General features: G+C 44.6%; 1 non-coding gene and 1 pseudogene across 1 annotated transcript; both read right to left on the bottom strand.

Annotated features, from left to right (window-relative positions):
• Nucleotides 1-11,334: 11,334 nt before the first annotated feature.
• Nucleotides 11,335-11,408, bottom strand: TRNAN-GUU. The gene has a single exon. It is a non-coding gene; the product is annotated as a tRNA-Asn (tRNA).
• A 1,596-nt stretch (nucleotides 11,409-13,004) lies between these two features.
• The window catches only part of LOC125510223, an 80,771-nt pseudogene continuing 68,109 nt past the window's right edge, over nucleotides 13,005-25,666 (bottom strand).

Raw genomic sequence — 25,666 nt, 5'->3', positions numbered from 1 at the left:
ATCTAAGCTGCCAACTGAAGAGATGGTGATTTATTTAACCTATCATGCAGCTCAGCGATGACAACAAATATACAACTAATGCCCAAATGGCAATTAGTCATACTCAACAAAATATTGGAAGGGTACTAATAGGAAAGAGGAGCTAGCTTTATTAAACTATTAATTGCTGCGTCAAAAGTAAGGGTGTGACCGTGCTACGACGCAGCAGCATGCAAAACCTAAGCTAGATCGACCAGATTGACATAAGCACTCTTGACCAATTCAAAATTCTAAAGATTTATAATATATTTGGTCATATGATGTCCATTTCAAAGCTCTTTAGAACAATAGTAGAAATATGTGCTGTCGGTTTTGCGCCAATGTTTTTAGCATAGCAAAAGCTGGGTAACACTTAATCCACATGACAAAATGCTACCAACACCATAGAGAGAAAAATCCCAGAACTGTATCCTATAACTATCCTACTTATGTCCTCAATTCTCATTAACAAATCCAAACCTTCAGTCTAGAAACCTGATGCCGTGATGCTTAAAAACAGGTGCAATCTAACAATCAACAACATCTCGATTATCGATGTTGAACCATGCATAAGAGAAACAACCACAGCGTTGACCATTAAGCTTCCCAGAAAAATCAAAGATATGTCTGTAGCCATATGCTTTTTACATAGACATAACCAAAAGCCTAACCGTACATATGGCCAACAAACAGACAATTGTATAAGCTACCAACATAATAATAATAATAATAATAATAATAATAATAATAATAATAATGATAATAAACTATTGTATAAACTACAACCATAAGCATCAACAAAATCTACTCGATAAACTACAACCATAAGCATCAAAAAATCTGATAAGGTTGCATTTCTCTTTGCTAAACTTTTATATGAATCTGCAGGAACAAAACAAAGAATTAATCTAACAGAGGCAGAGCATTGAGGAGTAAGCACAAACCAAAGTAGTCACTATGGTGACGCTTGAGAGGAGGGGGGCCAGCTGGCAAAGGCGGCTGTGCCACCATGTGTACGGCCTGTGGGTGATGCAGCGCCGCCACCGGTGGAGGTCTGGCACACAACAGCGGCTGGCCCATCATGTAATCGGCATGTGGAGGCTGCTGCACCGTCATTGGTGAAGCGACATCATAGAAGGACGGAGGTGCCATCATGGATGGAGGACCCCCGGGGAAAGGCAGAGGTGCCATCACAGGTCTGCCTTGTAGGGGCACGGTCATGAGCAGCTCCCGCAGGGGCATCGGCACCACCGTGTTTGCCCGTTGCATCACCGGGGGTCCTTGCAGGGGCGTCGGAGCCATCATGTTCACGCCTTGGACCGTCTTCATCACAGGCGCGCCTAGTGGCGGCGGCGGCGGGGGCGGCAGCACCGTCAAAGACCCTTGCTCGGTTGGGAGGGCCCCAGGAGCGCCATACAACCCCGCCACCGCCGCGCTGGCCTGGTGGACTGGGTTGGCGGCGAGCACCGGAGAGTTGGGGTTGGCCACGGCAGCCTGGTGGACCGGGTCGGCGGCGGGCGCGGGCGAGTTGGGGGCGGCGACGGAATCCTGGTGGACCGGATGTGCGGCGGACGCAGATGAATTGCGAGCGGCCATCTCTGGCGGCTGGTGGCGGAGAGAGCAGGACGTGCCGGATCTACTCGCCGGAGTGGGTTAGGGTTTCGGGGGCCGGCGGCGAGTGTGGGTCGGAGGAGGCGCGGGCTACGGCTAGGAAAACGAGGCATCCTTATATACGACGGTGCGTGCTCCGAGTTGCCGATTTTGGCATCCGGCTGTGGCATCGGGGTCGCCGTTGAGGAAGGAAACGCGGAGACGGCGATGTGCCTGGCGAGTGTTGAGCGCGCGGTGGCGGCAGTGCGAAATGGGTGCGAGGGTTTCGCGTGCTGGGCCTGGGTGGGTTTCTGGTGCAAACTCTGTGGGCCCAGAGTGCAGGTTTTCGACTGTCCATGGCACAGAATTGGATACCGACCCTCACAAAAACAGGAGGGCGATGCGAGGCACCGGGGCATCGGCCGAAAGTTTTGGCCGGTCTTGCCCAGCCCTTGGATGCGAGCCCGCGTGGCCATTGGATGCAGCAAAAAAAAGATTCGTCCTAGGCTTCTTCTACTTCGGGTTAGATCTGCAGCTCCTGCTCGGTGTCCTCGTCGCCGCACCTCCAATCCCCTCTGGTGGTCGTCCTCGTCGCCGGTCTCCGTCCTCGTCGCCGGCTCGTGGCCCTCGCCCCCGGTCGCCGTCCCTGTTGCCGCCAGGTCGCTGTCCTTGCCCCCGCTTGCCGATCTCCGTCCGTGTTGCTGCACGGTCGTCGTCCTCGCCCCCGGTCGCCGTCCTCGTCGCCCCCGGTCACCGTCCTCGTCGCCCCCGGTCGCCATCCTCGTCGCCCCCGGTCGCCATCCTTGCCGCCCCCGGTCGCCGGTCGCCATCCTCGTTGCCACCGGTCGTTCGGCCGGCTCCCCTGGTTGAAACTTTTTTGTCATTATCGCTTGAAGCTTTTTCTCCTGGCAGTTGAAGCTTTTTCATTGCCGTTTGAAGCTTTTTCCACCATTGAAGCTTTTTCCCGCGGTGGAAGATTTTTTCTCATGCCACTCTTGAAACTTTTCCTCTAGCTGGATGATGCTTTTCCACAAAAGGTTTAAGCATTTTATTCCTTGGTGGAAGCTAGACACTTGACTAGTTCCAGCAAAAAACGATGTCGGCTGTAGCAAAAAACGATACCGGATGTAGTGAAATCTGTTGGTCCAGCAAAAAACAGATGTCGTTGTAGCAAAAAAGCCCGCTAGATGCAGCTCCGATGCATGTCACCGCTTGTTGTAGCATCTGTCACCGCATCGGTTGTAGCAAAAAACGAGGCTGTTGCAACAAAAATGTCGTCCTCGTCGTCGCCGGTCACACCTCTGTTGTAAAAAAGCGTCATGACCACATGAATGGATGTAGCAAAACACACAGATGGTAGTAGCAAAAAATTGACATGATTGTAGCTTTTCTCTCAATGGTTGAAGCTTTCCCCTCTATGGTGGAAGCTTTTCTGTAAACGATTGAAACTTTTTTCGTTTTGAGCAGCGTTTGGGTGAAATCTTCCTCTATCATTCGGTTGCAGCAAAATCACAGAGAGACGCCATGGCCGTCGTCGAGGAAGATTTGTCAATCTCTGGTTGAAGCTTTTTCATCTGCGGGTTGAAGCTTTTTGTCAAACGGTTGTAACTTTTCCTGTATTTTGTTGTCTGGTTGAAGCTTTTTTATCTACTGGATGTAGCTTTTTGTGTCCATGGTTGTAGCACGGGAATACGCCGTTTGCAACTCTCCCAGTACCACGGTTGTAGCTCTTCCCTATGGCCATGGTTGTAGCACGGGCATCTCGGTCCTCCCGACGTTTTGCCTGACGCCGGTTGCAACAAAAGGGGAAGAGAGGAGGAGGAAAAGGGAAGAGAGGGAGAAGGAAGAAAAAAGAGGTGGGAATGCGAGCGGGGCTGCAACCTCTATATCCATGGCCAACGGCGAGCTGCTCCACGCGCTACAATGAAGGAGGCGAGATAGGATCAGACGGAGGCGGAAGGAAGAAGAAGCAAAGAAAAAGAAAAAAAAGTAAAAAACGTTTGGGTCAACTAAGCGCGCGTGTGCCAGCGTGTCCCGCGCGTGAAAAAAAGGAAGCGATCGGCCAAGCGCTTCGTCCGGCGCACCGTACCCAAACACTTACCAAAACAAAATTGAATACCGAGGGACAGCTAAAACGACCAATTGTATCCACTGTCCAAACCCCGCCCACTCGTGTATACCAAGGGAGCTCATCGAGAGTGCTACGGCGTCATGGAGGGAGTAACTTGTTCGCTCGATTTTTCACCCCTTTTGACGCAGAACATCTACTCAGAATTCCACTATGCACTAGTAGAATCTCAGACTTTTGGGCGCGGAACAAAAAACATCGAGGCATATTTATAGTCCGCTCGGCCTACCGCATGATTGTGAGAACAAAACTTAACATAGAAGAATGGCTTGAAGAAAGGGTAGGCTCATCTCACACTACTTCAAAAAACAGTGAGTGGAATTCGATATGGAATGTTTAGGTTTCATCAAAACTTCAAGTGTTCATTTGGTGACTAGCGCAACACTCAATTTCATCTGGCGAAGTGCTTCATCGCAGGAACATGGCTACCGCGGGAGCATGAGCTCCGTGTGGGGCGCATGATACCTGGCGGCATGCTGTTTTAAGTTGTCCCATGTCCCGTTGTACCTAGGCCCTATCTTTGGATCCCGGGGTCGAACAGTTGAGTATGAACCAGAAGGAGAATGCAAGGCATTGTATCTTCACCATGCATGCCACTCTTCAGACTAACGATTTTGTTCGGCTTATGGTCACATTATGGGTGCTTTGGGGGGCTCGAAGATAAGCTCGACAAAAAGGTATATTTCAAAGCCCCCGTGCTATCAATGGTTTCATCACATTTTACCTGGAGGAAATTCAAAGGTTGGCAAAACCTATGCGAACTGCTTCTACTTGGGTTGCACCAACTAATAATAGGTGGTTATCCTCTCTAGTAAGCTTTTTGGAAGTGAACGTTGATGCCACAGTTGGACAGAGTGGAACTCATGGGGCAGTGATGACAATGAGCAGAGATTAAAATGGGGTGTTCAAAGGAGCCTCGACAATTGTCTTCCCTACTATTTCAGACCCAACTACACTTGAAACTATGGCGTGAGAGAGGCATTGGCTCTTTCAGAAGATCTTTACAATCAATGCATACATGTGGCCTCCTATTGCAAGATTGTGGTGGACGAAGTCAGGAGTGGAAGTTGCGCACAATATGGTGCAATCATTCGGGAAATCAATAACGTGCTAGTGATGTTATTTCATGTAATATGGTCCATGAATTTAGGAGTTCAAACTATGAAACTCACAGTCTAGCGAAGCATCAAGCATGCATTAACTTTAGGGGTTGGCCACCATGTTTGGTTAGGTTAGCCCAGTAAATTTCCTTTCATCCTTGTAAACGTTGTGATGAATTAATAAAGCTTCGTGAGATTTTCTCAAAAAAATTAACTTGTCTAAAAAAAGTAGATTTGGCTAAAAAAAGTAAAATTGCCTCAAAAATAGAAAATGTTCTTAAAAATGGGAACATGGTACCCTGCAGCCGATTGAACGTCGGTCGTGATCTGGTGGTTTTTTCTGATGTTGCATGCATTCGTCCAACACGTTACAATCTCATATTTGTTTGCTCCAAGCATACAATGATCTGCTGCTCTAGGTGTCAGCTTCAAATGTTGCATTCATGTTGCAGTTTGTTTTTTGCATTGATGCAAGCATTAGCTTGTATGTTGAATACGTGCACCAATAGAGATTTGTGAACTTTTGGCTTTTTGTGAGACCGGATGAAACCTCTCGGTGGGACTGAACGATGATGACCTAAGCACTTTCACACTTCGGTGTCACCAATTGAAACCACTTGAAAATTTCGATTGAATTTCAATTGGCAATAGAAGGTTGGCAAGTGCTCTTCGGTGGGACCGAAGGGCCATCTCGGTGAGACCGAGGCGCTATGGTTTAAAAAGTGTATCTCGATGGGTCCGGCTACATGTGCTTCAGTGGGACCGAGAATGACTTTAGATTTAGGAGATAGATGAATGTGAGGGTGTGATTGAGAATTTTGGAGCAATATCTCTAAGCACTTAAGCAGTTACACCATAATAATCCTACATCTACGTAAGGCTTACAAAGACTAACGTAACCTTCCTAACTAATTAACTTTGCCCCCTGATTTTCGGGTGGGTGGGGCCCCTTCCTCCCCTTTCTCCAACACTAGTTACCCACGTTGCACTTAACATAAAACATGTAACATTTTTTACTTAAGTGTAGCATTACCCATTACACCATGATCAAAACCTCATCCTCTTTTAATAATATTGGCTTTCCTATGGGCTCAATGTGATCTTAGATCACTAAACCATAAATTTAGAGTCTTGAAGTTTTGTCAATATCATTCCTTAGCATTTTGTTGGTCCACATTCACATCACATTGCCATACCTAAATTGAACTTTCCTGAAATATTCTTTGAGTAGGCATTAGTTCAGTGATGTTGTTATGAATTACCAAAATCATCCGGGGATTAGTTGCACTTTCACTTGCGACCCGCGCTGCCGTGCACCACCTCAACGCCGCCATACACACGAACGAGGCACCACATCTGGCCACCTCACGCCTCAGAGCATGTGATGGCGAGACAATGGAGGCTTGGGTGGAAAGGTGTGGCAACGAATAGGGTTTTCGCCCCTGAGTCGGTAGGGAGAGAGACACGGGTGGGGGAGGGCATCAATTAGTGCGTGTTACATGGACAAAATGATAAGAGGACAATAGATAGACATAAGCAACCCCCTTGTGGTTCCCTCCTCATTTTGTACCACCATGGATCATTGTTTATGTTCTTCGAGACTAGGGATTGTTTTTTTAGCTCCAAATCTAGCTCACCCAATTATATGAGAGAGACATGCCACTTCTGAACCTTTACAGTTCAGCTAAAGAACTCCAATGTCCAAACATTCTCTTCAACACCCTCTCGATGGGCAGCAACAACCGCGTTGTTGAACTTGAGCAACTTTTTGGCCCTACACAACCTCATGACGCCATGCCAACCGACACCGAGCGCTGACAGCCCAGCAGCAACGCCGAACGCCCTCCACCCGGCCACCACACAGACATAGGCCAGGAAAGCCGACGGCACGGCACACATGGCCACAAGCACACACAGCAATAGTGGCACATGGTAGGGGCGCTTCAGCATCAGGTGCTTGGCACGGAGCCAGAAGGAGGTGAACTCGAGCAACGTGCCCAAGCTATATAGGAAGTTGGCGACATAATCGAAGCCAAGGAAGGAGACGGTGATCATGACAACGGTCGATGCGGCGATGGCGACCCACGGGATCCCGGTGTAGGAGGTGCGGCGAGCAAAAACAGCCGGGAGGAGGCTGAGTTCCGCCATCCCGAGGAGCTAGAATGAGCCACTGCTCATCTGGGCTTTAAACATGCCGGTGGAGGAGATTGCCACCTTCCAATACTTGAGCCATGGGCCCCCTATGGTGCTTGCCAGAATAGACAAAATTATATTTCCTTTGAAGGAGCAAAATAAAGATAGTCAGATCATAAACTGCCTTGGTTGTATTCAGCACGGCTTGATTCTAGAACAAGCATCTCTACAGTTTTATTATGTCCCCTAAAATAACATATCTACGGTTTTATGTCTCAAGAAGGCATTAAAATATTGGTTTGCTAATACTAAGTTGCCGAAGTTTTTCTTATGTCTCCAAAAAAAAGGGCAACTAGGTGGAAATGTATGTGGTGCACTTTTCACTAAACTAAACTCAAATAGTACAAAGTTGTACTAAAGCAGTATCAATTAATATTGATCGAAGGGAGTATCACATTTTAGAATTGCAGGCATAGAAAACCCTAGTCAACTTTGATATAGAATCCAATACTCCAAAGTGGACTTACAGGCAAAATCCATATATCGCCCTCTTTGCGCTCACTCTTCAAAGTCATGATATTTTTAAAATATATTAAATAGTGTTCGTCGTGATTTAACATGTACACTTGCAACATTTGGTGGAACAACATACTACGTGTCTCAGATGGAAAAACAATAAACCTAGAATTTGAGTAGTCAATATATATAAGTTATCCAGGCACGCAAAATAAGTGTTTTTTACTATGCAAGTGTACATTTTATATCATGGGAACATCGATGAAACTTTGCAAAATTAACATCTTTCTGGAGTAAGCAAAGAGAAGAAACTATGGATTTTGTGTAAAACCCTCTGCAAACTCTGAGAGCATATATTTTATACATTTTTTTTGCATAAACCCATTAATATAAAATAGTATAATCACTAAAGTTAAGCTAGATGCACATCATAAAAGTAGAATTTCCCTGATTAGCAATTTCACAGAAGAAAAACATGTTTCAGAAATGTGACGTATACCCTCATGTAAGGAGACCGTTGTATAAGCCCAACAATATCGACCAAGAAAAAAACTAGGCACAGATACAAAGGAATATGAGCGGCGGCAGCAAGTATATATATTTATTTGCAAGGAGGCGGCAGTACGTATATTGATACATAGATATCCTATGTTTTTGTCTCTAATGTATAAGATAGATGATTGCTATTACCTTCGTCTCAAGATATAAGACGTTTGTGTCGGCACATGATAAAAAACAAAGGAAGCAAAGGAGAATGAGAACAAACAAAATGATGAAAAACTTTTGCCCCACAACGATAAGAACAACCTGTAATAATTCTGATACTAAGCGGCATTTGTACGTGCCTGCGGCGTCGGCCAAGTAGCCATTGACCCAGGTATCCGGCGGTGCGTCCGGCAGCAGGTAACTGATAGCGATCATACAACCGCTACTGCCAGCGCCCGGGTGAACGTCCGCTCCGGCCGCTCCACCTTGCCGGCCATGGTGCTTGCGCTATCCCACTAGTCGAGGTTCCAGAACATTATGGGACGGGGGAAGTACATGGCAGTTCCTACTGCCGGTTTTTTGAACTTCTCAAAGGCTTTCAACTTATGAACGATTTCTTTTTGCTTGGGACTGAGTTTCAAGAAGACACTGAAGGATACTAGGCCAGGTAGTTTATCCAAGATATCACCCTTGTAGTAGTGAAGCACGTATTTTGTTAGTTCTCCGAGACTTCTAATAACATGTGCTTTCCTTGTGAAGTTATCGTCATTGCAGCAGGGTCTCTTTGACTGACTTGGTGAATTTATCAGTGACTCCTTTTGAAATCCTGCGAGCTGATATTGATACTTGACTCATTATACAGTCAAGATGATACTATCTTAAAAAACTTTGGGCGTACAAGGTTCAAGATGTTGAACACTTCTGCGACGTGATTCTGAGAAAGTGTATCAGATAGGACTAACATGGAGTATGTACTCTGCGTAGTGATTCTAGCACATTAGTCGACTCATTCCAAGCTGTATGGCCCTCATCCATTATAAGTAGGTTAGGGAACATAAGCAACATGTTCCAGAAGCTGCAACGGTGCACCCCCATCACTGTCAATGATCCAAGAGAACCGAGTGTATCCAACCATGAGGATACTCCTATTGGCTTGCCAAGAGTTAAGGATTTCCAACTGATCTGCTTTGTCACCCTTGACAAATACAAATCATACAGTAGTATGTCCTCCACTTGCCACCGTTGAAATTCCCTTTTTCATGTACCTAATATGCCTTTAGGAAGTACAACAGGAGGCCTTCCAGAGGGATACTTTGCCAGGAAGCTCTGAATGAAACTAATCAGCATAAATGTTTTCCCCGAACCAGGGGTATGAGCTAGAATGGTACCTCCTGATTTGTCAGAGACTAAATTTTTAAACAGAAAGTGGAAACCTGCCAACTGATGTGCTCTCATCTGCTTTTCATGTCTTGGATGAATAGAAATGTCTAACGCAATGAGTTCTTCAGCGACTCTAACATCACTAATGACAATATCATCAGAATCCTTTGAACGCATTTCACAAAAATATGATCTTGACCTTGATGCCGGACATGAGGTAAACACACTGTTAATTGATTGTTCCAATGATACATTTAAATTTCATGAATACCATGTAAAAAAATGAAATAATGATAATCAAAAGTTCCATATTTGTTACTAAACCCATGTCTTGCACAATGTAGCCAAGCCACATCATCTATCTATCTATTATTTGTACTAAAAGCAAGACACGGTAAAAATAGAAAGGTAGACTTGAAAAAGTGCAAAACATCCCACCGTTCGTTGAACAGAACAGCTTATTGATCAAATTTTGGCACAAACTGTTCCGTTTCAAAAAGGAAAGTAAAAATTTGAGCGCAAATTGCATGTTCCACATCCTACCATTGTTTATCCTCACATACCTGTCATTTGTAAAATGCACGGCAACAACGCACCTTAAAAGAGTGGTGCTTCCACTTTTGGGAGAAGCAACATACACTAAGTCATATATTCTTGATGATTTCTTCAACAACACTAGCTCACGAGGAACGTAGGAGCCAAATAAAGAATTCTTTTGGACAAATATGACTGTAAAGGGATCACGATCTGATATAGCCATCATTCCATAATATCTAAAAACATGAGTGATGGAATCCGGTAACTAGTATTGTACTAACATGTAAAGTAAGTTAAAGACAATGCAAGCATCTTGACACTGTAGTTAGTGTCGCCCAACCCTTCTCTTCAACCAGAAATATAACTAAATGTATTTTGCATATACACAGGCAAAACATGGTAAGCATTGAACTAACTAAACTGTAGTACAGTCCTTAGATGTAGAAAAGTTTATTTTAATTAGATCCAGAAATTCCGGACAGAAGGGTCCTAGTTCTATGTAGTCAAATTTGAATGGCAAAAGCAAGAACACTTGAGTGGTTGTACCAACTGTCAAGATGACATACTAATACCCTATTATTTACCATCGCAAATTAAAAGAAGCAGTTGAAATGTTCAATATGTACTAAAATCTCCAGGTCTTCAAAGCTACATGCTTAATTATGGCCATTGAACATTATACAGGCAGTCCTTCATGCTGTTTTGTTCATAGAAACTAAACAAATTACCGAACATTATTGAGTTCATATTTAAATAAGCACATGACATGACCGACGCAAAGAATATGTTAGGGGGTCCATACAAGGAATGATGGGATAAATAGCTATGTGTAGGAAGAATCCAACAACTATAATTAGAGTGTATAGTACAAATACATGATACTAAAAGAATACATTTAGTTTTCTTTTTGTATAGGACATGCACGAAAAGTACAGTCCTTAGATGTAGAAAAGTTTATTTTAATTAGATCCAGAAATTCCGGACAGAAGGGTCCTAGTTCTATGTAGTCAAATTTGAATGGCAAAAGCAAGAACACTTGAGTGGTTGTACCAACTGTCAAGATGACATACTAATACCCTATTATTTACCATCGCAAATTAAAAGAAGCAGTTGAAATGTTCAATATGTACTAAAATCTCCAGGTCTTCAAAGCTACATGCTTAATTATGGCCATTGAACATTATACAGGCAGTCCTTCATGCTGTTTTGTTCATAGAAACTAAACAAATTACCGAACATTATTGAGTTCATATTTAAATAAGCACATGACATGACCGACGCAAAGAATATGTTAGGGGGTCCATACAAGGAATGATGGGATAAATAGCTATGTGTAGGAAGAATCCAACAACTATAATTAGAGTGTATAGTACAAATACATGATACTAAAAGAATACATTTAGTTTTCTTTTTGTATAGGACATGCACGAAAAGTAGAAAAAAACTCACTAGAAGGAGGTCTTGAACCTCCGACCTTGTGGTTAACAGCCACACGCTCTAGCCAACTGAGCTATTCCAGCTATTTTGATACAAAAAGTATTTAACCGTACATATAAAAGCTACATGATCTCTTTCATGGCAAATTCCATCTCAAGTGATTGCAAAAGGCATCAATTTTCCAAATATTGATGTCAATCCATGAGACTGGAGACAGGCATAATACGCTCACCAGACATAAACCTTTACTTTTGGTAATAAAAAACCTTTCGATGCTCGCAAAAGTTTGAATGTTTGGTCCACTGTCGCAGACTGTTTTGTATGGGTCACGCAGATACATGATAAGTTACAATACGAAATAACAAACTAGAGCATCTCATACAACGTGCAACTTATAATACCAATTCCATTTCAAATATAGGCTCATCATAGCATATCAGGTAAGGCCGAAGAAACAATCAAGTTGTCCATTCTCGTTCATGAGGAAACAAAAGCAAAGGAAGCAGTTGCAAATTGAAGGTTTTAGATTGATATTAAAGAAACCGAAACCCACAAAGATGCTTCAGTTGACCTCAGACCAGCAAATAATTGAAGGTCCAATTTGAGCGAGTACTTGTAATGTATGTCAAACAAATAACATGCAAAAGGAAGCATCACATTTTGTTTGAAGCCCACAACTCAACAAGTATCAACTTCATGCTATACGCTCATATTTGAAAATATGTACTATAGTACGATAGTGAGTCACATATAAAGTATTACGCTAACAGTAGAAAGCCTGAAATTGATCATCTAGGGAACAAAGTTTGATGTGCTAAAATACTAAAGAAACGAAAAATAGTGGTAGCAATACGAGGCACTTGTCACAACATTTAGGTTAAAGTTATCTGCCAGATGTTGGGTATCACATGAATAAATTCATATAAGGAAAGATGTATGATACATAAAAAATAGTAGACACATAACTTATTGGAAGTGAAACATAGCAGAAAAGAACATGGCAATTGGATGTATCATGCATGCAGATTCTAGAATGTTAACTCTAGCTCAGTAAGAACATGAAAGTTGTGCAACCAAATATTGAAACAACCAACAAGGATTGACAACTACCATAAGTACTTACATAAGAGTCACAATTTAGGCACACAATGATATCGATGCAAAGGATGTACAAACAACACTTCAAAAGATTGAGTGACATTAGTATTAAGTAGGATACTAGAATGTAGGAGACACACCTTAGGATGACAAAAATGTTATAGTCACCTAGCAGAGACTTCATGGCAGAAAAATCTGGGGCAAGAGTTTCTAAGCAACATAAGCTATTAGGTATCTACTATTATATCCTCTTTGATCAGCCTTACTTCACAGAACCCGGTAAAAGGGCAAAATATATGTAGAGAAGCAAGAATCAAGGAGCTGAAGCACTAAATGGTGAAAACAAAAACAGAAAGTTAAAGATTGAGACATAGATTGGTAAGGACATAAACATAAAATATTGTTTAGTTATCTACAAAATGACAAAAAAATAGCAAGAGAATCATATGCATAAAGGGATACGTGCAAGCTCCTGTCTAGTACAGTTGGATGGGAGACTTTCAACATGTAGAGTGTTTGATGCATGCGAAGGAAGAGAAGGCCCATAAGAACCAATAGAAGGTATCTGTAAAGATGTACCAAGTCAAGTATGTTTCCTCTTACTTTTGGTTCTAGAGCAGCCTTACTTGACAACAATGACAATCTCGAACGATCGAAAAGCCATATATACATGGTGTACGTACAACAGCCAGCCTGCCTTCACCTTGCATACAAAAAGCCTTGATGTCCTAGCACATCGTCATGTTGTCCAGCAGCTCATCCCCACTGTTGTGGATATCAACTTCGTTCAGCTGGAAGTCCTTCAATGTGCAGCACTGCTCGCTCCATTCAAACCACAGCTTTGGTATCACCTTCTTGAATGCAGTTTCATAGGTGTTCTCCAAAGAATCAGCTGCTATGAGCCAACACTTTCTTTTGTTGCCCAGGCCAGTATGCCGGCCCGATTGCTTGACATGTAACAGAGGGGTTCAAGTGAACATCTAGAATGACGACTCTTGATGCGCCCACCAGGGAGATGCCCTCCCGGCATGCCTTGGTAGAGCCAAACAAGACTTTTGCATCAATAGAGTTGTTAAACTGATCCATTGTCAGTTCTCTATCTTCTGAAGTAGATTTATTATCACCACGGATCACAAAGAACTCTAATACTTGCCAGCCACTTGTCTTAACCAATAGACTTTCCAAAAAATTCGTGGGAAGTAATGTACTGACTAAATGCAATGACCTTCTCTACCATAGATTCCACAAGTGCCAGGATATTGATGAAAAATCCGGCCTTCACACCATCGGTCACGTTGATAGACTGGACCAGACTATCAACAGTCACTACTGGAATCGCCCTATACGCCGAGTGCCACAGACACTCGGCAAAGGCCCAAAAACCGCCGGCAACGCCTTTGCCAAGTGTCACCTTCGGCAAAAGCCACCCGGTGTAAACCTCTTCAGCAAACAGGAATTTGCCGAGAGCCATAACACGGGCACTCGGCAAAGCCTTTGCCGAGAGCTAAACAGCCCGTCTCGGCAAAATAAAGCAGCTAACGGATAAGTCCGTTAGCTCCAGACATGTGGGACCACGTAAACTTTGCCGAGAGCCACTCTCGGCAAAAAGAAATACTAGGCACGTGTCGTGTCCTGACATGTGGGTCCACGACAACAGGCCGAGCCCCGACTTTGCTGAGAGCCACTCTCGGCAAAGGGAACCATTAGGAGGCTGACACATGTCGCCTCCTAACATGTGGCCCCACGACCACGGGCCGAGGGACAACTTTGCCGAGAGCAACTCTCGGCAAAGAAAACCAGTAGGAGGCTGACACGTGTAGCCTCGTGGCATGTGGGTTCATGACAACAGGCCAAGGGCCAACTTTGCTGAGAGCCACTCTCGGCAAAGAGAACCAATAGGAGGCTGACACGTGTCACCTCCTGACATGTGGGACCACGACAGCAGGCCGAGGGCCAACTTTGCCGAGAGGCCCTCTCGGCAAAGGGAACCGGTAGGAGGCTGACTTGTGTCACCTCCTGACATGTGGGACCACGAGAACAGGACGAGGGCCAACTTTGCCGAGAGCCCATCTCGGCAAAGAGAACCACTAGGAGGCTGACACGTGTCAACTCCTGACATGTGGGACCATGAGAACAGACCGAGGGCCAACTTTGCCAGGAGCCCCTCTCGGCAAAGAGAACCACTAGGAGGCCGAGTGCCAACTTTGCCGAGAGCCAACCTCGGCAATCCTTTTCCCTTTATCGAGCGCCCCTCTCGGTAAAGTTGTCACGGGCACCATAGGTTATTATCGTTTACTGAGAGGCCTCTCGGTAAAGGTGTCAGGTTCTATTGGTTGGTACACGTTTACCGAGTAAAGGGTGCATTCTGGTCCAGTTTCACAGTCATTGCCGAGAGCCACCCTCAGTAATGGTGTGCCCAGGAGCCTTTTTCCTGTTTCTGTTTCTTTCCTATAGCGAAACATATACAACAGCAGCATATAGTTCATCACACATAGAACATGTCACATATAGGCATTATTGAACAAAAGAAGCAATGATTGATTCTGAAAAACATTCCACATAAAAGCAATAGTGCATAAAAGGTGAAATAGTAGTGAAGTCACTCGACTACCACAAGTTTACAAGTCTCAAGATGCAAGAGTTCTCAACATACAAGGAACAGTTTCAAACATAACATAACATGAAGTTCACGCGATTTTGGAGATCGGAGTGATAACATCAACATTAGAAGGCATCATTCCGTTTGCTGCCCCAACTCCATCAATCGGAGTGATAACATCAACATTAGAAGGCATCATTCCGTTTGCTGCCCCAACTCCACCAACTTGAGGTGGAACTACCGGAACATTGTTCGACCCTTGTGATGGGTTGAGCTATGATGGATTGACCCAATAGTGAGATGAATGCATATGGTAATGCCGAAAATGGTGATAGAAATAGTTTGAAGGAAACTCACAATGTTCCACTCTAGCGTTGGTGGCATCTCTGGCACTGGTTGGCCTTGCATGGAATAAAGATTGGCCACCATATGTTGTAAAGACTTCACTAGATCATCTTGTGCCTTCAGCTTGGCCTAGTTTTCATCTTGTTCTTTCTTGGTGTCAATCAGTCGAGTCTACAATATGGCAATGCAAATGTCATTCATGTTGAAATGCAAATATGCAGGACCATGAAGGATCAATGAAGAATCACTGACCTGAATATCCTCAATAATGCTCACGGAATGTGGTACGTGACGCTCTACGGTAGGAGTAGAGCCAGTACAATTGATCATTGATCCTTGTACAATGGCCACAAGAGGGTCAAGCGGTAGCACGTGAGGATCAACATCAGGCCCGTACATCTCCTTCAATTTTTTGGTGTAGTTCTCTCCATCTGACCGGGCTTTAGAGCTGATCCAGTCCCTCTCTGGGTGGAGAGGGTCCTTGTCCTTGTCGTCTTTGGTACGTTTTATGGTCCATGCCTCGAAGTAAGTGATATCCTTGCCAGTGTCTTCTTTCTGCAAAAGAAAGCGATCCAAACAATCAAGGGAATGCTCACAAATGAAAGAGAACATGATGAAAAGAAAAGGATGTGGTTGCCTACATGTTTTGAGACGACACCTGGGATGGTGAGGTTGCCTTTACGGTGTCCTCGACCCCCATCAAATTACGCCGTTCAGATATTGCTTTGTGTTCATCCTGCCACCTTGGATCTGTCCACCGTTCGACGATCTTCTCCCAGCACGGACGTTTGTCAGCGCACCACCGAGGAATCACCTGTAAATTAAACAAATACATCTTATTAAGGATTCTAATTTTGCGGTAATGTAGGGAATAGCAAGCATCCATCGTCAATTGCCTTGAAGTAATTGTCCCGTCAAAGATGCGTCCCTCGAGCCTCCTGTTTGGAAATCCTATGGTTGAGATAGTCCGCGTGATACTTGACCACTAACCAGACGCGCTCCTCATAGTGCATGTCATGGACTAGTTTCTTGGCAATATTATCAACCACCACATTTGCACGATCCTTCTGATCCTCAACGCATGTATAGAAATCCTACAAACATGCATACATGTGAGAAGGGTTAAATCATGACTATGGCAAATTTAAACCTTTTGGTATTGACATTTAGGTGTTTGAAAGGACTTACCCAGAAATCGTTGACCACTCGCATGGCTCTGTTATCATAAACCCTTTGACGCATATCCAGGAAATCCGGTGCAAGTTTGTAGTGATCCCATGACCAAGCTGGCTCAATGATACCATTCGGTAAAGTGAGCAGTCCAGGGTAATTTAACCTACAAAGACCCCCAATGATGCCACTCGGTGACCGTGGCAGACGCCTCTCACCGCCTTTTACTAAGCTTCTGCATTACGAAGAGTGAAGTCATATTATATGTGAGGAAATGACAAAAGGTACAATTTATATGGGATGAGTCAAGATAACCACTTACTTCTCTCCCATTGGTTTAATCAACACGTCTCTATGCACATATGGACGTCTTGGAATCTTTGAAGGACCACATAGCCACACTTTCCCTCTGGAAGTAGTGCTGATAGTCGAACCACTCGGTTGCGAACCGCTCACCTCGTGGTGCTCTGTCACCCGTGAGGGTCCATCCCCACCCTCAGAAATCTGACGAACAACCAGCCTTCTCTCGGCGGCAGCGTCCTCCACCACCTCCTCCTCCTCATCCTCCATCGCCTCCTCCACAAAATCCTCCTCGTCCTCTTCCTCCCACGCCTAATCCCCATCCTCTGTTTCCTCCTCCTGAGCACGGTGAAGCACTGTATCAGAGGGGCAAGGAGAAGAAAGAGGTGCTCTACTCCGGGCTGCTTTACGTACTCCTCGTCCGCCTCCTCCTCCTACCTCACCTACTCCCCCTCCTCGTCCCCCTACTTCCCCTCCTACTCCCCCTCGCCCCCCTCCTCGTTCGCCTCCTCCTCCTGCCTCACCTACTCCCCATCCTCATCTGCCTCCTCCTCCTGCCTCACCTAGTTGTTGGAAATATGCCCTAGAGGTAATAATAAATTGATTATTATTATATTTCCTTGTTCATGATAATCGTTTATTATCCATGCTATAATTGTATTGATAGGAAACTCAGATACATGTGTGGATACATAGACAACACCATGTCCCTAGTGAGCCTCTAGTTGACTAGCTCGTTGATCAATAGATGGTTATGGTTTCCTAACCATGGACATTGGATGTCGTTGATAATGGGATCACATCATTAGGAGAATGATGTGATGGACAAGACCTAATCCTAATCATAGCACTAGATCGTGTAGTTCATATGCTATAGCTTTTCTAATGTCAAGTATCATTTCCTTAGACCATGAGATTGTGCAACTCCCGGATGCCGTAGGAATGCTTTGGGTGTATCAAACATCACAACGTAACTGGGTGACTATAAAGGTGCATTACAGGTATCTCCGAAAGTGTCTGTTGGGTTGGCACGAATCGAGACTGGGATTTGTCACTCCGTGTAAGCGGAGAGGTATCTCTGGGCCCACTCGGTAGGACATCATCATATGCGCAATGTGACCAAGGAGTTGATCACGGGATGATGTGTTATGGAATGAGTAAAGAGACTTGCCGATAACGAGATTGAACAAGGTATCGGTATACCGACGATCGAATCTCGGGCAAGTAACATACCGATAGACAAAGGGAATTGTATACGGGATTGATTAAGTCCTTGACATCGTGGTTCATCCGATGAGATCATCGTGGAACATGTGGGAGCCATCATGGGTATCCAGATCCCGCTGTTGGTTATTGACCGGAGAACGTCTCGGTCATGTCTGCATGTCTCCCGAACCCGTAGGGTCTACACACTTAAGGTTCGGTGACGCTAGGGTTGTAGAGATATTAGTATGCGGTAACCCGAAAGTTGTTCGGAGTCCCGGATGAGATCCCGGACGTCACGAGGAGTTCCGGAATGGTCCGGAGGTAAAGAATTATATATAGGAAGTGCTATTTCGGCCATCGGGACAAGTTTCGGGGTCATCGGTATTGTACCGGGACCACCGGAAGGGTCCCGGGGGTCCACCGGGTGGGGCCACCTGCCCCGGGGGGACACATGGGCTGTAGGGGGAGTGCCTTGGCCTATATGGGCCAAGGGCACCAGCCCCAAGAGGCCCATGCGCCAAGAGATGGGAAAAAAGGGGAGAGTCCTAAAGGGGGAAGGCACCTCCGAGGTGCCTTAGGGAGGATGGACTCCTCCCCACCCTTGGCCGCACCCTTCCTTGGAGGAAGGGGCAAGGGCTGCGCCTCCCCCTCTCCCTTGGCCCTATATATAGTGGGGAAAAAGGAGGAGCAAACCAATCTAAGGCCTGGCGCCTCCCTCTCCCTCCCGTGACACATCTACCTCCTCCCGCAGCGCTTAGCGAAGCCCTGTTGGAATCCCGCTACTTCCACCACGCCGTCGTGCTGCTGGATCTCCATCAAACTCTCCCTCCTCCTTGCTGGATCAAGGCGTGGGAGACGTCTCCGTTCCATACGTGTGTTGAACGCGGAGGTGCCGTCCGTTCGGCGCTAGGATCATCGGTGATTTGAATCACGACGAGTACGACTCCATCAACCCCGTTCTCTTGAACGCTTCCGCGCGCGATCTGCAAGGGTATGTAGATCCAATCCTCCCTCGTTGCTAGATGACTCCATAGATTGATCTTGGTGACACGTAGGAAAATTTTGAATTAATGCTACGTTCCCCAACAGTGGCATCATGAGCTAGGTCTATGTGTAGATTCTATGCACGAGTAGAACACAAAGTAGTTGTGGGCGTTGATTTTGTTCAATATGCTTGCCGTTACTCGTCTTATCTTGATTCGGCGGCATCGTGGGATGAAGCAACCCGGACCAACCTTACACGTACTCTTATGTGAGACCGGTTCCACCGACAAACATGCACTAGTTGCATAAGGTGGCTAGCGGGTGTCTGTCTCTCCTACTTTAGTCGGATCGGATTCGATGAAAAGGGTCCTTATGAAGGGTAAATAGCAATTGGCATATCACGTTGTGGTTTTGCGTAGGTAAGAAACGTTCTTGATAGAAACCCATAGCAGCCACGTAAAACATGCAAACAACAATTAGAGGACGTCTAACTTGTTTTTGCAGGGTATGCTATGTGATGTGATATGGCCAAAAGGATGTGATGAATGATATATGTGATGTATGAGATTGATCATGTTCTTGTCAAGGGAATCACGACTTGCATGTCGATGACGAGACAACTTCAAGAAGACACGATGATGGAGATCATGATGATGGAGATCATGGTGTCATGCCAGTGACAAGATGATCATGGAGCCCCAAGATGGAGATCAAAGGAGCTATATGATATTGGCCATATCATGTCACTATTATTTGATTGCATATGATGTTTATCATGTTTATACATCTTATTTGCTTAGAACGACGGTAGTAAATAAGATGATCCCTCATTAAAATTTCAAGAAGTGTTCTCCCCTAACTGTGCACCGTTGCTACAGTTCGTCGCTTCGAAGCATCACGTGTTAATCGGGTGTGATAGATCCTTTCGTTCACATACAACGGGTGTAAGCAAGATTTACACATGCAAAAACACTTAGGGTTAACTTGACGAGCCTAGCATGTGAAGACATGGCCTCGGAACACAAAGACCGAAAGGTCGAGCATGAGTCGTATAGAAGATACGATCAACATGAAGATGTTCACCGACGTTGACTAGTCCGTCTCACGTGTTAATCGGACACGGCCTAGCTCACTCGGATCATGTAATCACTTAGATGACTAGAGGGATGTCTATCTAAGTGGGAGTTCATAAGATGAACTTAATTATCCTGAACATAGTCAAAAGATTTTTGCAAATTATGTCGTAGCTCACGCTATAGTTCTACTGTTTGGATATGTTCCTAGAGAAAAATTAGTTGAAAGTTGATAGTAGCAATTATGCGGACTAGGTCCGTAAACTGAGGATTGTCCTCATTGCTTCTTAGAAGGCTTATGTCCTTAATGCACCGCTTGGTGTGTTGAACCTCGAACGTTGTCTGTGGATGTTGCGAACATCTGACATAAACATTTTGATAACTACGTGATAGTTCAGTTAAACGGTTTAGAGTTGAGGCACCAAAGACGTTTTTTGAAACGTCGCGAAACATGTGAGATGTTTTCGAGGGCTGAAATTGGGATTTCAGGCTCGTGCCCACGTCAAGAGGTATAAGACCTCCGACGGTTCTTCTAGCCTACATACTAAGGGAGAAAAGCTCAATTGTTGAGCTTGTGCTCGGATTGTCTGAGTACAACAATCATTTGAATCAAGTGGGAGTTGATCTTCCAGATAAGATAGTGATGTTTCTCCGAAGTCATTACCACCAAGCTGCTAGAGCTTCGTGATGAACTATAATATATCGGGGACATGTATGATGATCCTTGAGATGTTCGTGATGTTTGACACCACAAAAGTAGAAATCAAGAAGGAGCATCAATTGTTGATGGTTGGTGAAACCACTAGTTTCAAGAAGGGCAAGGGCACGAAGGGATACTTCATAAAACGGCAATTTAGCTGCTGCTCTAGTGAAGAAACCCAAGGTTGAACCCAAACCCGAGACTAAGTGCTTCTGTAATAAGGGGAACAGCCACTGGAGCATAATTACCCTAGATACTTGGTAGATTAGAAGGCTGGCAAGGTCGATAGAAGTATATTGGATATACATTGTGTTAATGTGTACTTTACTAGTACTCCTAGTAGCACCAGGGTATTAGATACCGGTTCGGTTGCTAAGTGTTAGTAACTCGAAATAAAAGCTACGGAATAAACGGGGACTAGCTGGCGATATGTGTTGGAAGCATTTCCAATGTTGATATGATCAAGCATCACACGCTCCCTCTACCATCGAGATTGGTGTTTGCGTTGAGCATAGACATGATTGGATTATGTCTATCGCAATACGGTTATTCATTTAAAGAAAATAATGGTTACTCTGTTTATTTGAATAATACCATCAATGGTCTTACACCTAAAATGAATGGTTTATTGAATCTCGATCGTAGTGATACACATGTTCATGCCAAAAGATAGTAATGATAGTACCACCTACTTGTGGCACTGCCACATAAGTCATATCGGTATAAAACGCATGAAGGAGCTCCATGTTGATGGATCTTTGGGCTCACTCGTTTTTGAAAAGTTTGGGACATGCGAACCATGTCTATTGGTATATATGCATGAAGAAACTCCATGCAAATGGACCGTTTTGTACTCGCTTGATTTTGAATCACTTGAGACATGCAAATCATACCACATGGGCAAGATGACTGAAAGCCTCGTTTTCAGTAAAATGGAACAAGAAAGCAACTTGTTGGAAGTAATACATTTTTGATGTGTGCAGTCCAATGAGTGCTGAGGCATGTAGTGGACATCGTTATGTTCTTACTTCACAGATGATTTGAGTAGATGTTGAGTACATTTACTTGATGAATCACGAGTCTGAATTATTGAAAGGTTCAAGTAATTTCAGGGTGAAGTTGAAAGATCGTCGTGACAAGAGGATAAAATGTCTATGATATGATCATAGAGATGAATATCTGAATTACGAGTTTGGCACAGAATTAAGACATTTTGGAAATTGTTTCACAACTGATACAGCCTGGAACACCATAGTGTGATGGTGTGTCCGAACATCATAACTGCACCCTATTGGATATGATGCATACCATGATGTCTCTTATCGAATTACCACGATAGTTTATGGGTTAGGCATTAAAGACAACCACATTCACTTTAAATAGGGCACCACGTAATTCCGATGATATGACACCGTATGAACTATGGTTTAGAGAAACCTTAGATGTCATTTCTTAAAAGTTTGGGGCTGCGAAGCTTATGTGAAAAGTTTCAGGCTGATAAGCTCGAACCCAAAGCGGATAAATGCATAAATGCATCTTCATAGGACACCCAAAACAGTTGGGTATACCTCCTGTCTCAGATCCGAAAGCAATAAGGGATTGTTTCTAGAATCGGGTCCTTTCTCGAGGAAAAGTTTCTCTCGAAAGAATTGAGTGGGAGGATGGTGGAGACTTGATGAGGTTATTGAACCGTCTCTTCAACTAGTGTGTGGCAGGGCACAGGAAGTTGTTCCTGTGGCACCTACACCAATTGAAGTGGAAGCTTATGATAGTGATCATGAAACTTTAGATCAAGTCACTAACAAACCTCGTGGGATGACAAGGATGCGTACTACTTCAGAGTGGTACGTAATCATGTCTTGGAAGTCATGTTGCTAGACAACAATGAACCTACGAGCTATGGAGAAGCGATGGTGGGCCCGGATTCCGATAAATGGCTCGAGGCCATATAATCCGAGAGAGGATCCATACATGAAAACAAAGTGTAGACTTTGGAAGAACTACTTGATGGTCGTAAGGCTGTTGAGTACAGATGGATTTTAAAAGGAAGACGGACAATGATGGTAAATGTCACCATTAAGAAAGCTCGACTTGTCGTTAAGATGTTTTCCGACAAGTTCAAAGAGTTGACTACGATGAGACTTTCTCACTCGTAGCGATGCTAAGAGTCTGTTGGAATTATATTAGCGATTACTGCATTATTTATGAAATCTTGCAGATAGGATGTCAAAACATTGTTTCCTCGACGATTTTCTTGAGGAAAGGTTGTATGTGATACAACCGGAAGGTTTTGTCAATCCTGAAGGATGCTAATAAGTATGCAAAGCTCCAGCAATCCTTCTGAGGACTGGAGTAAGCATCTCGGAGTTGGAATGTATGCTTTGATGAGATGATCAAAGATTTTGGGTGTATACAAAGTTTATGAGAAACTTGTATTTCCAAAGAAGTGAGTGGGAGCACTATAGAATTTCTGATTAGTATATGTTGTTGACATATTGTTGATCAGAAATGACATAGAATTTCTAGAAAGCATATAGGGTTATTTGGAAAGTGTTTTTCAATGGAAAGCCTGGATTAAGCTACTTGAACATTGAGCATCAAGATCTATAAGGATAGATCAAAACGCATAATGGTACTTTCAAATGAGCACATACCTTGACATGATCTTGAAGGTGTTAAAGATGGATCAGTCAAAGAAGGAGTTCTTGCCTGAGTTATAAGGTATGAAGTTAAGACTTAAAGCTCGACCACGGCAGAATAGAGAGAAAAGACGAAGGTCGTCCCCTATGCTTAAGACGTAGGCTCTACAGTATGCTATGCTGTGTACCGCACCTGAAGTGTGCCTTGCCATGAGTCAGTCAAGGGGTACAAGAGTGATCCATGAATGGATCACAGGACAGCGGTCAAAGTTATCCTTAGTAACTAGTGGACTAAGGAAGTTTCTCGGTTGTGGAGGTGGTAAAAAGAGTTCGTCGTAAAGGGTTACGTCGATGCAAGCTTAACACCTATCCGGATAGCTCTGAGTAGAGATACCGGATGCATATAATGGAGCAACAATTTAGAATAGCTCCAAGTAGAACAGTTATTTGGATTAGCTCCAAATAGAGCGTGGTAGCTACATCTAGGAGATGACATAGAGATTTGTAAAGCACACAAGGATCTGAAAGGTTCGGACCCGTTGACTAAAACCTCTCTCACAAGCAACATGATCAAACCTAAAACTCATTGAGTGTTAATCACATAGTGATGTGAACTAGACTACTGACTCTAGTAAACTCTTGGGTGATAGTCACATGGCGATGTGACCTGTGAGTGTTAATCACATGGCGATGTGAACTAGATTATTGACTCTAGTGCAAGTGGGAGACTGTTGGAAATATGCCCTAGAGGCAATAATAAATTGATTATTATTATATTTCCTTGTTCATGATAATCGTTTATTATCCATGCTATAATTGTATTGATAGGAAACTCAGATACATGTGTGGATACATAGGCAACACCATGTCCCTAGTGAGCCTCTAGTTGACTAGCTCGTTGATCAATAGATGGTTATGGTTTCCTAACCATGGACATTGGATGTCGTTGATAACGGGATCACATCATTAGGAGAATGATGTGATGGACAAGACCTAATCCTAAGCATAGCATTAGATCGGGTAGTTCATATGCTATAGCTTTTCTAATGTCAAGTATCATTTCCTTAGACCATGAGATTGTGCAACTCTCGGATGCCGTAGGAATGCTTTGGGTGTATCAAACGTCACAACGTAACTGGGTGACTATAAAGGTGCATTACAGGTATCTCCGAAAGTGTCTGTTGGGTTGGCATGAATCGAGACTGGGATTTGTCACTCCGTGTAAGCGGAGAGGTATCTCTGGGCCCACTCGGTAGGACATCATCATATGCGCAATGTGACCAAGGAGTTGATCACGGGATGATGTGTTATGGAACGAGTAAAGAGACTTGCCGGTAACGAGATTGAACAAGGTATCGGTATACCGACGATCGAATCTCGGGCAAGTAACATACCGATAGACAAAGGGAATTGTATACGGGATTGATTAAGTCCTTGACATCGTGGTTCATCCGATGAGATCATCGTGGAACATGTGGGAGCCATCATGGGTATCCAGATCCCGCTGTTGGTTATTGACCGGAGAACGTCTCGGTCATGTCTGCATGTCTCCCGAACCCGTAGGGTCTACACACTTAAGGTTCGGTGACGCTAGGGTTGTAGAGATATTAGTATGCGGTAACCCGAAAGTTGTTCGGAGTCCCGGATGAGATCCCGGACGTCACGAGGAGTTCCGGAATGGTCCGGAGGTAAAGAATTATATATAGGAAGTGCTATTTCGGCCATCGGGACAAGTTTCGGGGTCATCGGTATTGTACCGGGACCACCGGAAGGGTCCCGGGGGTCCACCGGGTGGGGCCACCTGCCCCGGGGGGACACATGGGCTGTAGGGGGAGTGCCTTGGCCTATATGGGCCAAGGGCACCAGCCCCAAGAGGCCCATGCGCCAAGAGATGGGAAAAAAGGGGAGAGTCCTAAAGGGGGAAGGCACCTCCGAGGTGCCTTAGGGAGGATGGACTCCTCCCCACCCTTGGCCGCACCCTTCCTTGGAGGAAGGGGCAAGGGCTGCGCCTCCCCCTCTCCCTTGGCCCTATATATAGTGGGGAAAAAGGAGGAGCAAACCAATCTAAGGCCTGGCGCCTCCCTCTCCCTCTCGTGACACATCTACCTCCTCCCGCAGCGCTTAGCGAAGCCCTGTTGGAATCCCGCTACTTCCACCACGCCGTCGTGCTGCTGGATCTCCATCAACCTCTCCCTCCTCCTTGCTGGATCAAGGCGTGGGAGACGTC

Source organism: Triticum urartu, chromosome 5 (assembly GCF_003073215.2).
Source record: "Triticum urartu cultivar G1812 chromosome 5, Tu2.1, whole genome shotgun sequence".
NCBI lineage: Eukaryota > Viridiplantae > Streptophyta > Magnoliopsida > Poales > Poaceae > Triticum > Triticum urartu.
The sequence above is the reverse complement of the archived record's forward strand: the minus strand, read 5'-3'. Positions and strand labels throughout refer to the sequence as shown.